General features: G+C 46.5%; 1 pseudogene; it reads right to left on the reverse strand.

Annotated features, from left to right (window-relative positions):
* Window positions 1-8,135: 8,135 nt before the first annotated feature.
* LOC125525500 lies at window positions 8,136-11,553 on the reverse strand (annotated as a pseudogene).
* Window positions 11,554-12,373: the final 820 nt, after the last annotated feature.

The following is a 12,373-nucleotide window of genomic DNA, read 5'->3' on the forward strand; positions in this document are numbered from 1 at the left end:
GGCTGCGCGCCCCCCCCCCCTAGGTCCGAATTGGACTAGGGAAAAGGGGGCCGGCCACCTCTCCTTCTCCTCCACTTCCTTCTCCCTTCCTCCCCTCTTGGTGGACTCCTACTAGGACTTGGAGTCCTAGTAGGACTCCACATCCTGGCCACACCTAGCCTTGGCCGGCCTCCTCCTCCTCCATCCTTTATATACTGAGGCAAGGGGCACCCCATGAACACAAGTTGATCCACGTGATCTATTCCTTAGCCGTGTGCGGTGCCCACAGCCACCATATTCCTCGATAATACTGTAGCGGAGTTTAGGCGAAGCCCTGCTGCTGTAGTACATCAAGATCGTCACCACGCCGTCGTGCTGACGGAACTCTTCCCCGACACTTTGCTGGATCGGAGTCCAGGGATCGTCATCGAGCTGAATGTGTGCTCGAACTCGGAGGTGCCGTAGTTTCGGTGCTTGATCGGTTGGATCGTGAAGACGTACGACTACTTCCTCTACGTTGCGTCAACGCTTCCGCAGTCGGTCTGCGTGGGTACGTAGACAACACTCTCCCCTCTCGTTGCTATGCATCACATGATCTTGCGTGTGCGTAGGAAATTTTTGAAATTAGTACGAAACCCAATATACAGTGCCTTGTTGAGCTTGTATACCATGTCAGGATGTTTTGGATCTTCAAAGCCAGGCGGTTGTGCAACATACACTTCTTCTTCAATCTTGCCATTGAGAAAGGCACTCTTCACATCCATTTGATATAGAAGTATGTTATGATGATTTGCATAGGCCAGCAGTATGCGTATGGCTTCAAGTCTAGACACAGGAGCAAATGTTTCATTGAAGTCAATGCCTTCCACTTGAGTATATCCTTGAGCAACGAGACGAGCTTTGTTTCTGACAACTTGACCATGCTCATCTTGCTTGTTGTGGTATATCCATTTGGTGCCTATTATATTGTGCTTCCGTGGATCAGGACGCTTAACCAGTTCCCATACATTATTCAGTTCAAACTGTTGAAGCTCTTCTTGCATAGCTTGAATCCATTCAGGTTCCATGAAGGCTTCTTCAACTTTCTTGGGTTCCACTATTGAGACGAATGCGAAGTGCCCACAGAAATTTGCTAGCTGAGTTGCCCTTGAACGAGTGAGTGGACCAGGTGCATTGATGCTATCAATTATTCTTTCAATCTGCACTTCATTGGCAACGCGAGGATGTACAGGGCGAAGACTTTGCTCTTACTGTTCATTGCCGTTGTTGGAAGGAATGTCTTCAGGCTGAGCATTGTCTTCATGTTGATCAGGTGCTGAAATGATAAGTTCTTCTTTAGGATGAGCTTCAGAAGGTATAATTTCTCCAGTTCCCATTAGCTTTATTGATTCACTGGATGGAACTTCATCTAGCACATTTGGCAGCTGCTCTCTTTGTGAACCGTTGGTCTCATCGAACCGCACATCCACTGTTTCAACCACTTTGTAATGAAAGAGATTGAAGACTCTGTAGGAGTGCGAATCCTTTCCATATCCAAGCATAAAACCCTCATGTGCTTTTGGTGCAAATTTTGAGGTGTGATGTGGGTCCTTGATCCAGCACCTTGCGCCAAATACTCTGAAGTAGCTAACATTTGGCTTCTTGCTAGTAAGGAGCTCATAAGATGTCTTGTTCAGTAGCTTGTGAAGATAAACACGATTGATTGTATGGCATGCAGTATCAATGGCTTCGGGCCAGAATTTTCTTGGGGTCTTGTATTCATCTAGCATCGTTCTGGCCATCTCAATTAGTGTTCTGTTCTTGCGTTCGACGACGCCATTCTGCTGTGGCGTGTACGGGGCTGAGAATTCATGTGTGATGCCCAATGTATCAAGATATGTATCAAGGCCAGTGTTCTTGAATTCAGTGCCATTGTCACTTCTGATGTGCTTTATCTTGGCGCCAAAATTGTTCATAGCTCGATTGGCGAAGCATCTGAAGACATCCTGCACTTCAGTCTTGTAAAGGATTATGTGCACCCAAGTATATCTAGAATAATCATCAACAATAATGAAGCCATAGAGGCAAGCAGTAGTAGTTAGAGTTGAGTAATGAGTGGGACCGAAAAGATCCATGTGAAGCAGTTCGAAGGGTCGAGTAGTGGTCATGATTGTCTTCAAGGGATGTTTGGCCCTTGTCATCTTCCCTGCTTCACAGGCACCGCATAAGTGGTCTTTCTTGAACTTGACGCCCTCGATGCCTATGACATGCTTCTTCTTCGCAAGGGTGTGGAGGTTCCTCATGCCAGCATGTCCAAGCCTCTGATGCCAGAGCCAGCATTCTGAAGCCTTTGCTAGTAGACATACTGCAAGCTGTGGCCTTGCTGAGAAATCTACCACGTACAAATCATCTTTTCGATACCCTTCAAACACTAGAGACTTGTCAGATTCCATTAGTACAAGGCAACGATATTTTCCAAACATTACGATCATGTTCAAATCGCAAAGCATTGAGACAGACATTAAGTTGAAGCCAAGGGATTCAACAAGCATGACTTTATCCATGTGTTGATCCCTTGAGATTGCAACTCTACCTAGACCCAATACCTTACTTTTACCAGTGTCAGCAAATGTGATGTGGCTCTTGTCGGATGGACGTAAGGTTGAGTCCATAAGAAGACTTCTTTTGCCAGTCATGTGATTTGTACACCCACTGTCAATAATCCATTTTGAAGACGCTGGTGTCGTACCCTACAGTGCAGTTAGGGGGATAGGCTTCACCAAGAGCATTGTGAAGCAAAAACATTTGACGAACCAGTGGGTTATGAAAGCTTAGATCCAGGTTAGGACTAATAGGGAGAGTAGCAAGCGATTCAGGTACGAAGTACATAGTAAGACCATTTGGGCATTTGATCTTGCGCCCTACAAGATGTTTAAGGTCCCCGGCAATAGCGTCAGACGATTTTGGTTTTCTGCTGGAGACCTTTCCCTGCAAAAGAGAGTTAAGCTTTCTTAGCCACCCACATCAAGGGCGGCTTAGAAGCAATAAGTCTAAGTGCAGCATCTGAGAATTTTGGCTTTGAAGCCTTAGCAAACAGTCTTGCAGGCGGACAATAGTACTCATGAGAATAAGCAGAATAGTTCTTGGTCTTATGAACATGGCGGTCTAATGAACCGCTCTCATATTCATATGCCTGAGTATGGTTTCCCTGCAAAACATTTGCGTTAGTGCGACTCAGGTGAGTCCTCTGTCTGTATGAAGCCTTTGGACCGTATGAAGCCTTTGGTCTGATGTTTGTCTTCTTCATGTGAGGTGTCATGATGACATTCACAGGAAGACTCTCCAGACACCTTTTCGGAACCCAGATCTTCTTCATAGGCGGTCCATTCCTGCAGTTAGTACCAATGTACCTGGCAAATACTTCACCATTCTGATTCTTAAACAGTATATAGTTTGCATCAAAGGATTCATCAATGATAATGGGGTTAGCACAAGTGAAGCCAGATAGATTGGATGGATCTGCTGAAGGTTCCTTTGCAGCAACCCACATGGTTTTTGGGGTACTGCTCAGGTTTCCAGTAAGAGCCATCTGCATTCATTTTCCTTACGAACCCTACACCCTCTTTCCTAGGGTTTCGGTTCAGAATCTGCTTTTTCAGGACATCACATAGCGTCTGATGCCCTTTAAGACTTTTGTACATCCCTGTTTCAAGCAATGTCTTCAACCTAGCATTCTCATCAGCAATAGCGGTGGTATCCTCAGCAGAGGGGTTAGTTACCACATCAATAGTTGAAGATATTGCAACAGCAGTAGCAGTAGAACATTCAGCAACAGAAATAGCATTATCACGCTCAATGCATTTAAGACATGGTGGTTCAAATCCTTCCTGAGCGGGACTGATCTGTTTGGCGCGAAGTGACTCGTTTTCCGTTGGAAGATCTTCATGAACCGCTCTCAATTTCTCAAGATCTTTCTTCCTTTAAAGATAATCATAGGAAAGCTTTTCATGAGTTGTTGAGAGAGTTTCATGACGACTTTCAAGTTCCTGATACTTAACGTGAAGATTTTTTATGTCTTCAATTAAGGATTCAGATCGAGTCATTTCAGGACCTAACAGATCATCGCTTCTGTCTCACAGATTTTGAATATGTTCCATAGTTTTCTGTTGTTCAGTTGCAATTTTAGCAAGTGTTTTGTAGCTAGGTTTTGAACCACAATCAGAGTCATCGTCACTAGATGTTTGATAGTGAGTAGTGCGTGTGTTTACCTTGGCACCGCGTGCCATGAAGCAGTAGGTAGAAGCGGAGTAGTCCTTGTCATTTGCATCGGTGTCGGTGATGAAGTCATTGTCTTCAGTGTTGAAGATGGACTTGGCAACGTATGCTGTAGCCAGACTTGCGACGCCTGAGTCGGATTCCTCCTCAGACTCCACCTCCGCCTCCTCAGAAGCAGACTCCTCCTCTGAATCCATTTCCTTGCCAACAAACGCACGTGCCTTGCCAGATGAGCTCTTCTTGTGTGATGAAGACTTTGAGGAAGACTTGGAAGAAGACTTTGAGTATTTCTTCTTCTTCTTCTTCTTGTCGTCAGAGTCATATTCCTTGCTCTTCTTCTTCTTTTTGTTCTCATTGTCCCACTGTGGACGCTCAGAGATGAAGTGGCCAAGTTTCTTGCACTTGTGACATGTTTTCTTCTTGTAGTCATGAGCAGGAGCTTCATCATTCCTTGAACTTGATCGGGAAGACTTTCTGAAGCCTTTCTTCTTGGTGAATTTTTGGAACTTCTTGACAAGCATAGCAAGTTCCCTTCCAATGTCTTCAGGATCATCAGAACTGCTGTCAGATTCTTCTTCAGATGAGGAGACCGCTTTTGCCTTCAAGGCACGAGTTCGCCCATAGTTTGGATCGTAGATATCTCTTATCTCCGAAAGCTGAAACTCATGTGTGTTGAGCCTCTCAAGTATGTCAGACGGATCGAGTGTCTTGAAATCAGGACGTTCTTGAATCATCAGGGCCAGGATGTCAAACGAACTATCAAGTGATCTCAGCAGCGTCTTGACGACTTCGTGTTTGGTAATCTCAGTGGCGCCGAGGGCTTGAAGCTCATTTGTGATGTCAGTGAGTCGGTCAAATGTGTGCTGGACATTCTCATTGTCATTTCTCTTGAAGCAGTTGAAGAGGTTGTGAAGGACACTGATTCTCTGATCTCTCTGGGTTGAGATGCCTTCATTGACCTTGGAGAGCCAGTCCCAGACCAGCTTGGATGTCTTCAAAGCACTCACACGGCCATACTGTCCTTTGGTCAGATGACTACAGATGATATTCTTGGCAGTAGAGTCCAGTTGAACGAATTTCTTGACATCAGCAGCAGTGACACCTTCTCCAGCCTTGGGAACGCCGTTCTCGACGACATACCATAGGTCGACGTCAATGGCTTCAAGATGCATGCGCATCTTATTCTTCCAGTAGGGATATTTAGTTCCAACGAAGACGGGGCATGCAACGAAGACTTTAATTATCCCTGCAGTCGACATAGCTAAAACTCCAGGTGGTTAAACCGAATCACACAGAACAAGGGAGCACCTTGCTCTGATACCAATTAAAAGTGCATTATATCGACTAGAGGGGGGGTGAATAGGCGACTTTTATGAAAGTCTTCAGAACATAGAAGTTTTGAAGACAAACGATAAAATTAAACCTATTACCATGCAGCAGAAGGTAGACTACACTAGGCAAACCATAGTCAAGTATTCAATAAAGTGAAAGCACAAAGACTAATAGCAGCTAGGTAGTAAGGATCACGTAGGAAGATATTGTGAAGCCAAACAGAACACACAGTCACTCAGTGAAGACAAATGATAGTGCAAACATACAATGACTTCATAAGGAGTAACAGTAAGTAAAGTGAAGTGAAGATGAAATCAGTGACTCGTTGAAGACAATGATTTGTTGGACCAGTTCCAGTTGCTGTGACAACTGTACGTCTGGTTGGAGCGGCTAGGTATTTAAACCTTAGGACACACAGTCTCGGACACCCAGTCCTGAACACGCAGCTCAGGACACCCAGTCCTCACCGTATTCTCCTTGAGCTAAGGTCACATAGACCTCGCCCAATCACTCTGGTAAGTCTTCAAGGTAGACTGCCAAACCTTCACAGACTTCGTTCACCGGCAATCCACAATGTCTCTTGGATGCTCAGAACGTGACGCCTAACCGGCTGGAGGATGCACAGTCTTCAAGTGTAATAAGTCTTCAGATCACACAGACAAGAAGACTTAAGTGATGCCCAATTCTCTCTCAAAGGCTTCGAGGTGGGTTGCTCTCAAACGACAAAAGCCGTACTTTCAATCTGAGCAGCCAACCGTTTATGGTTGTAGGGGGTGGGCTATTTATAGCCACTTGACAACCCGACCTGATTTGTCCGAAATGACCCTGGGTCACTAAGGAACTGACACGTGTTCCAACGGTCAGATTTCAAACTCACACGACAACTTTACTTGGGCTACAAGCAAAGCTGACTTGTCCGACTCTGCACAAGATTCGCTCTCATAGTCCATAGTCTTCACTCGAAGACATAGGTTTTTGGTTTAGGCATCACTTCAGTCATTCTGACTGGTTCTCTTGGACCCCACTTAACACTACGGTGGTTCCTATGACTCAACACAAAAGAAAAAGAACTACGAAAGATCTAAGTCTTCGAGCTCCATAGGCTTCATATAGTGTCTTCTCTTGTCATAGTCTTCAATGTGAATATCTCCACCTTTGACTTCAATGTCTTCATACATTTTTAGGGGTCATCTCTGGTAGTAAAACCGAACCAATGAGGGACTTCTACCTGTGTTATCCTGCAATTCTCACAAACACATTAGTCCCTCAACTAGGTTTGTCGTCAATACTCCAAAACCAACTAGGGGTGGCACTAGATGCACTTACAACTTACAGCCACCACACCGCACCACCGGGGACCCGGGCCACTGTCACGACCTATCTGGCTCCTTCAGATATCGGCGACGGTAAGGACCGGAGGCCCTCTGCCTCCCTCCCCGGATCGCCCCTGCCACCACTGGCCGACCGATGACACATCCCCTCGTTGGCCACCGACACCACCAAACAGAAGCAGCCACCGACCGAAGCTCCAGAACCCAAGTAGAGGAACCACCACTGCTGCCCACCCCCACCAGCGGACCGCCATGGCAGGGGGCACCCGCCCGCAACCCAGGTCAACCGCGCCCCGCACCATGCCGAGACAGATTTGAGTGCCACCGCTGAAGATGTAGACGTCGTCCCCGTCCAAGTCGCGTGCACCACCACCACGACGCATGTCGTACGGCAGTGACCCGCCGCTGCACCCCAACGCCGGCAAGCCGCCGTGCCACAATGTCCGTCACCCAGCACCCCTCCCTAGATCGGCAGCCTCGCGTCGCTCCATGGCCACCGTGCGAGGGGACAAACAGATCCCCGCTGCCGCCGGCGCTGACCGGTCTTTGCCCAGCCGTGCCATCAGGCGGCGGCGAGGGAGTGGGGAGGAGGAGGGGGGCTCTAGCGAAGGCGGCGGCTAGGGTTCCCCCTAGGTCGCATGCATAGTATATATACAATATAATTCTGCTTGAGCGTTAGCCAGCTATAAATAATCTCTCCTTTCGATTACAAACGAACAACAAAAACCGTTACATTTATTATTACATAATAACAAGAGAGTTTTGGTAACAATTAAGTGCATGATAAAACCTACTCTACTACTAGATGAGAGTAGAAAATTGTTGGCTCCCTTCAAAGGGATTACTACTAAATTACATGACAATACCGGGCCCTTCAAAGTGTTGCACTGCCATACAGATACAGGTGCCTTTGAAGGGCCAAATCAACTTGGAAGCCTTTGTTGCATATGACAATGGAAATTAAGCAACAGCTAGCTAGCATGAGATGGAGGAAGCCTGAAGAAAAAGAGCCATATAGATATATAGTTGAAGATGGTTGCAGATAGATTTGAGGCAACCATTAATTACGACGATGAAATAACTAACCAACCAACCAACCAACCTGCAAATCGGGAGATGCCTAACCTGCAAATTACAAGTAAGTGCATTAGTTAGCTACTAAAGTGGTGGCGGTAATAAATAAAACAAGGAAAGAGGCAAGAGTATTATTACCTCAGCAATACTCGTCAAGAAACCCAATCACGCTTCTTCCTGAATCTCCTCCTCCTGCCCCTGCATCTCGCCAGTCGTCCCTCTGCTGGAAGCCTCTGCGCTCTCCTTGATCACTGGAAAAGTCTGTTCCTCCTCCTCCTGGATCTCGCCCCTCCCACTATTTGGAGTGCCGTCGATCTTGCTTGTCCCACTGCTGGAAGCCTGTGCACTCTTGTTCGCTGGAAATTCCTCATATTGGCGGCCAGTAACACGAAAGAGAATCCCGTTGGGATGCTCCTGGGCTTCTTTCCTCACCACATCAATCATGGCGCTCACGCACGGGCTGCTCTCTGCTGCTCGTTCATACCATTTCCCGCTGCATTTAAATTCGACCCGGTAGAGGCTCCGGAGGTGTTTGATACCCAGTTGAGGGTCCTTATTTGCAGGTGGAGGTGGGCCACCGTAGAACTGGAACTCAAAGTAGAGATGTCTCACCAAGGGCATCGCTCCTTCCTGAAAGGTGACAACTCGTGGCACGCGGCAGTCAACAACCAGTTTCTTGAGCCTTGGGAACCCTTCACCGCTGATGGCTATGGGATCTCTCAGGGAGGTCATCCAGGTTAGGCATCTCCCACAGAATCTTGAGATCCCGCTCCTCCAGTTTGCATATCCTGATATCCAAGGAACCAAGGTCGTTGAAGTGATCATTGATCCACCATGGAATTCTCATGTGTTTTCTGCCAATGATTATGCCACCCCTATCACCGTCCCAAGCAATCATTTGAATGGACAGGATCTCCCCAGCTAGCTCAGACACAAGATCACTATTTTTCCAGGCTTGGCGAAAGCACTCCGGCACTCCTTCCAATTTCAAAAGCTGACTAGCTTCCCATGGTAGAGCACCGATGGTCGCACCTAGTTCCAAAATCTCCAGATTCTTTAGCCTTCCAATTTCCCTTGGTATCTTCACCACCCCTGTTCTATACAAGAGCATCTGCTTCAAATTCTGCAGTTTGCCCATCTCACGAGGCAGCTGTGTGAGCCACTGAGCCCTCTGTTGCCGCTCAGCTCCAAGGTCTCTAAATGCTGCAACTTCCCAATCTCCTGGGGCAGCTCTTTGAGTTCGGTGGCATGCAGGTTCAGATTCTCCAAATTCTGGAGGTTCCCGATCTCATGTGGCAGCACCGTGAGCCTACTAAAGCTCAGGTCCAGAGTCTCTAAATGTTGCAGGCCCCCAATCTCCCTGGGCAGCTTTTCCAGCTCAGCGTTGCAACTCACGACCAGAGTCTTCAACTGTTGTAGGTCTCCAATCTCACAGGGTAACTCTGTGATCCATGTCAATCTTATCTACAAAGTCTCCAGATGATGCAGCCTCGCTATTTCCGGTGGTATCTCACTGATTCCTGTCCCTTCTAGGCCGAATATGTGCCTCATAGAGAGCAGCCCACATATATCCTTCACATGCTGATTTCCAAGGGCATTGAATACAAAATCCACAAAAGAACTCAAACGTAACTTTTCAAAATCAAGATATTGATGGTGATATTGAAGATCCAGCACGCGCATACGTTCCAATCTCTCAAAAGGGACACATCTCTTAGCACCTTCAAAAACAACAAGAGATCGAATCTGGGACCAATCCAGTTCCAACAAGGTATCCACCACCTGCACCTCACCGCCATCAACTAGATAATCGTCAATACATAGCCGATGGATGCGACATGCATATGGCAGTGTGATGTCGGAACTGCAACTAATGAAATTATCTTCACATGATTTCCATCTAAGGAAATTCCACATCATCGGGTTCATTTGGTAGTAGGGCATGCCCCATGAATCCTTCAGACGAAACATAAATCCCCTGTTGCTAAGCTCTTCGAGATAACCTTTCCCTGTATCCTCTTTATAAATAAATCCTTCAGCGACCCATCTCATGACCAAATCATTCATGTGAAAAGGGTAATTCTCAGGGTATACACTGCAGTACAATAGGCAGGTCTTCAACATATGGTGAGGAAGATCGACATAGCCAAGCTGCAAACTCTGTACCAACGGTTCAAACCCTGGAGTTTTCTGAATTCCACTTTGGTTAACTTGCTTCTCAATCATATCTTGCACATCACATGCCTTTACATGTACCCCTAGTTGTTCTTGTTGCTCTCCGACCATTGCCATTGCTGAAAGCATGCAAAGTAGTGCTAACGGAACTCCACCACACATGCTCACAATAGGATGGTCACAGTCAAAGCCTTGTCCAACCGTGTCAGGCTTCATCCGAGCAGCGATATCTTCCTCATCAATTCTGTAGAGCCATCTTTCCTTTTCAGAATTCCATTCAGGATTCATTCTGATGTTGAGCTTGCTATTATCCAAATCATCTCCTTGTACAGAAGCAATACGAGTTGTGATGACAATTCTACTGCCCAGATTATTTTCTGGAAAAGACCTCCTGATGATGTCCCATTCTCCACGATGCCATATGTCATCAACTATTACTAGGTACCTAGGCAAGTTGGATGCACAAGATAGTTAGTAGACAGATTGACCAGATTTAGTTGGTAGATGATCTAAATTTGAAATCCTGACCCTCACAGTGCACATGTGAGAAGACATTAATTAACAAAAAAACTTTTCATAGATCTGCGCACCTTTTGTCCTCCAGGAAATTCGATATTGCCTGGATGATTTGTTCCTCCGTCCTTGCTTCACTGTCAGCAAGTGGTTGAGCTCCTACTTGTTGGTGAATAATTGTGAGAACCTCCTTCATGTTAGGAGTTGGAGTGACGGACACAAAAGCCTGGAATTGGAACCTATTTCCAATCTCCTCGTCCCCATAAACAAGGCTAGTAAGTGTTGTTTTCCCCACACCGGCCATTCCATCAATGGATGCCATTTTGAGACGCTGTTCTTCTCCTACCAGGTATCTGATGATTTCATCCCTCCATGCGTCCATTCCAATGATCTCCGACTCATCCTTGAGGACAAATGGAGCTCGAGGATGAGGTAGATTGCTGGGGCTGCTGGATTTGGCATTTTTTCTTGAAAATAAGCTGGAGAAGCCACATTTGTTCTTGTCCCACTTCCACTTGCTGTGGCAGTGGCCCGACACTTCATCTACTCTTGTCTTGAAATCTTGGAAAGGGGAGCTGGCTTCAATCTTCCTCTCTACCAAGCGCTTGTTTCTACGGCTCGGCTCCATGGTGAGGATGAAGTCGTCGATGGCGTCGTGCATATCGTCGGCGAGATCCAACGCTTCCTTCTTCAAGTCCTTGGATTCCGCATCGAGATCCTCCCTCTCCCATGCCGCCCAAAGGATGGAGTGCACAGGCTTGAGCTTGGATCTGATGACCTTGACGTCCTTGCGAGTCCGGCGCCGAAGCTTGTATCCGCTGCCCAGCAGAGCACCCAGCTTCGCCACGACGGGCCCCAAAGCCCCCGTGGCTGCGGTGACGGGAGCTCCTTCCATGGCTCTGCTAGGCCGTATGCACCGGAACAGGAACGCCCCCGCCGAACAGCAGGCCTCTCTCTATCTCTCTCTCTCTATATATATATATATGTGTGTGTGTGTGTGTGTGTGTGTGTGTGTGTGTGTGTGATTGTGTGTGTCAGAGACGGCGACGGTGCCGGCCCTTCCCGGCGAAGAACAGGCCGAGCTCCGTTTCCCTTCTTCCCGGCCTGCTCTCTATCTCTCGCTCTGTCTGTGTGTGTGTGCGTGTGTCAGTGCTGTGCAGTGGCGGAGGAGCCAATGTATGTGGCTCAATCCGGCTGCACTGCCCGATCTACTTTTGCATTGGAGAAACTTACGTCAGGAGAGGGGAGGAGAGGAGAGGAGAGCCGCTTTAGTGCGAGGAATCTTTTATTTAACTTATTAATGCTAGTCATTTTGCAAATGTGTGGAGATATTAATAGTATATTATATACATGGGTGTTGACATATTTGAAATATTGAAAAATAAAAAAATCATAATATTTTTTTAGAAAAATAATACAACCGTGGATGTACACTATATCACATATTCATTAGTCGTGTTAGAAAATGTCATAGGAAAAAATCCATTCTCATCTACGATTGCAAAAGTAGCTAGCATTAATATATTGATCCGATTTTAAGTGAATTGTTGCACTCTCCAATGTGTTGCAAGAGCCTTAACTTAGTCATCACTGTTTTACTTAACCTTATTAGGTACAAAAAAATAGAAAATAAAAATAGTAGAGAACCGACAAATAGTTTGTAGAGCATGAATTTCCAATATGCAAATCAAAACGAACATAATACATTAAGAGCC

Source organism: Triticum urartu, chromosome 7 (genome assembly GCF_003073215.2).
Source record: "Triticum urartu cultivar G1812 chromosome 7, Tu2.1, whole genome shotgun sequence".
NCBI classification, from domain to species: Eukaryota; Viridiplantae; Streptophyta; class Magnoliopsida; order Poales; family Poaceae; genus Triticum; species Triticum urartu.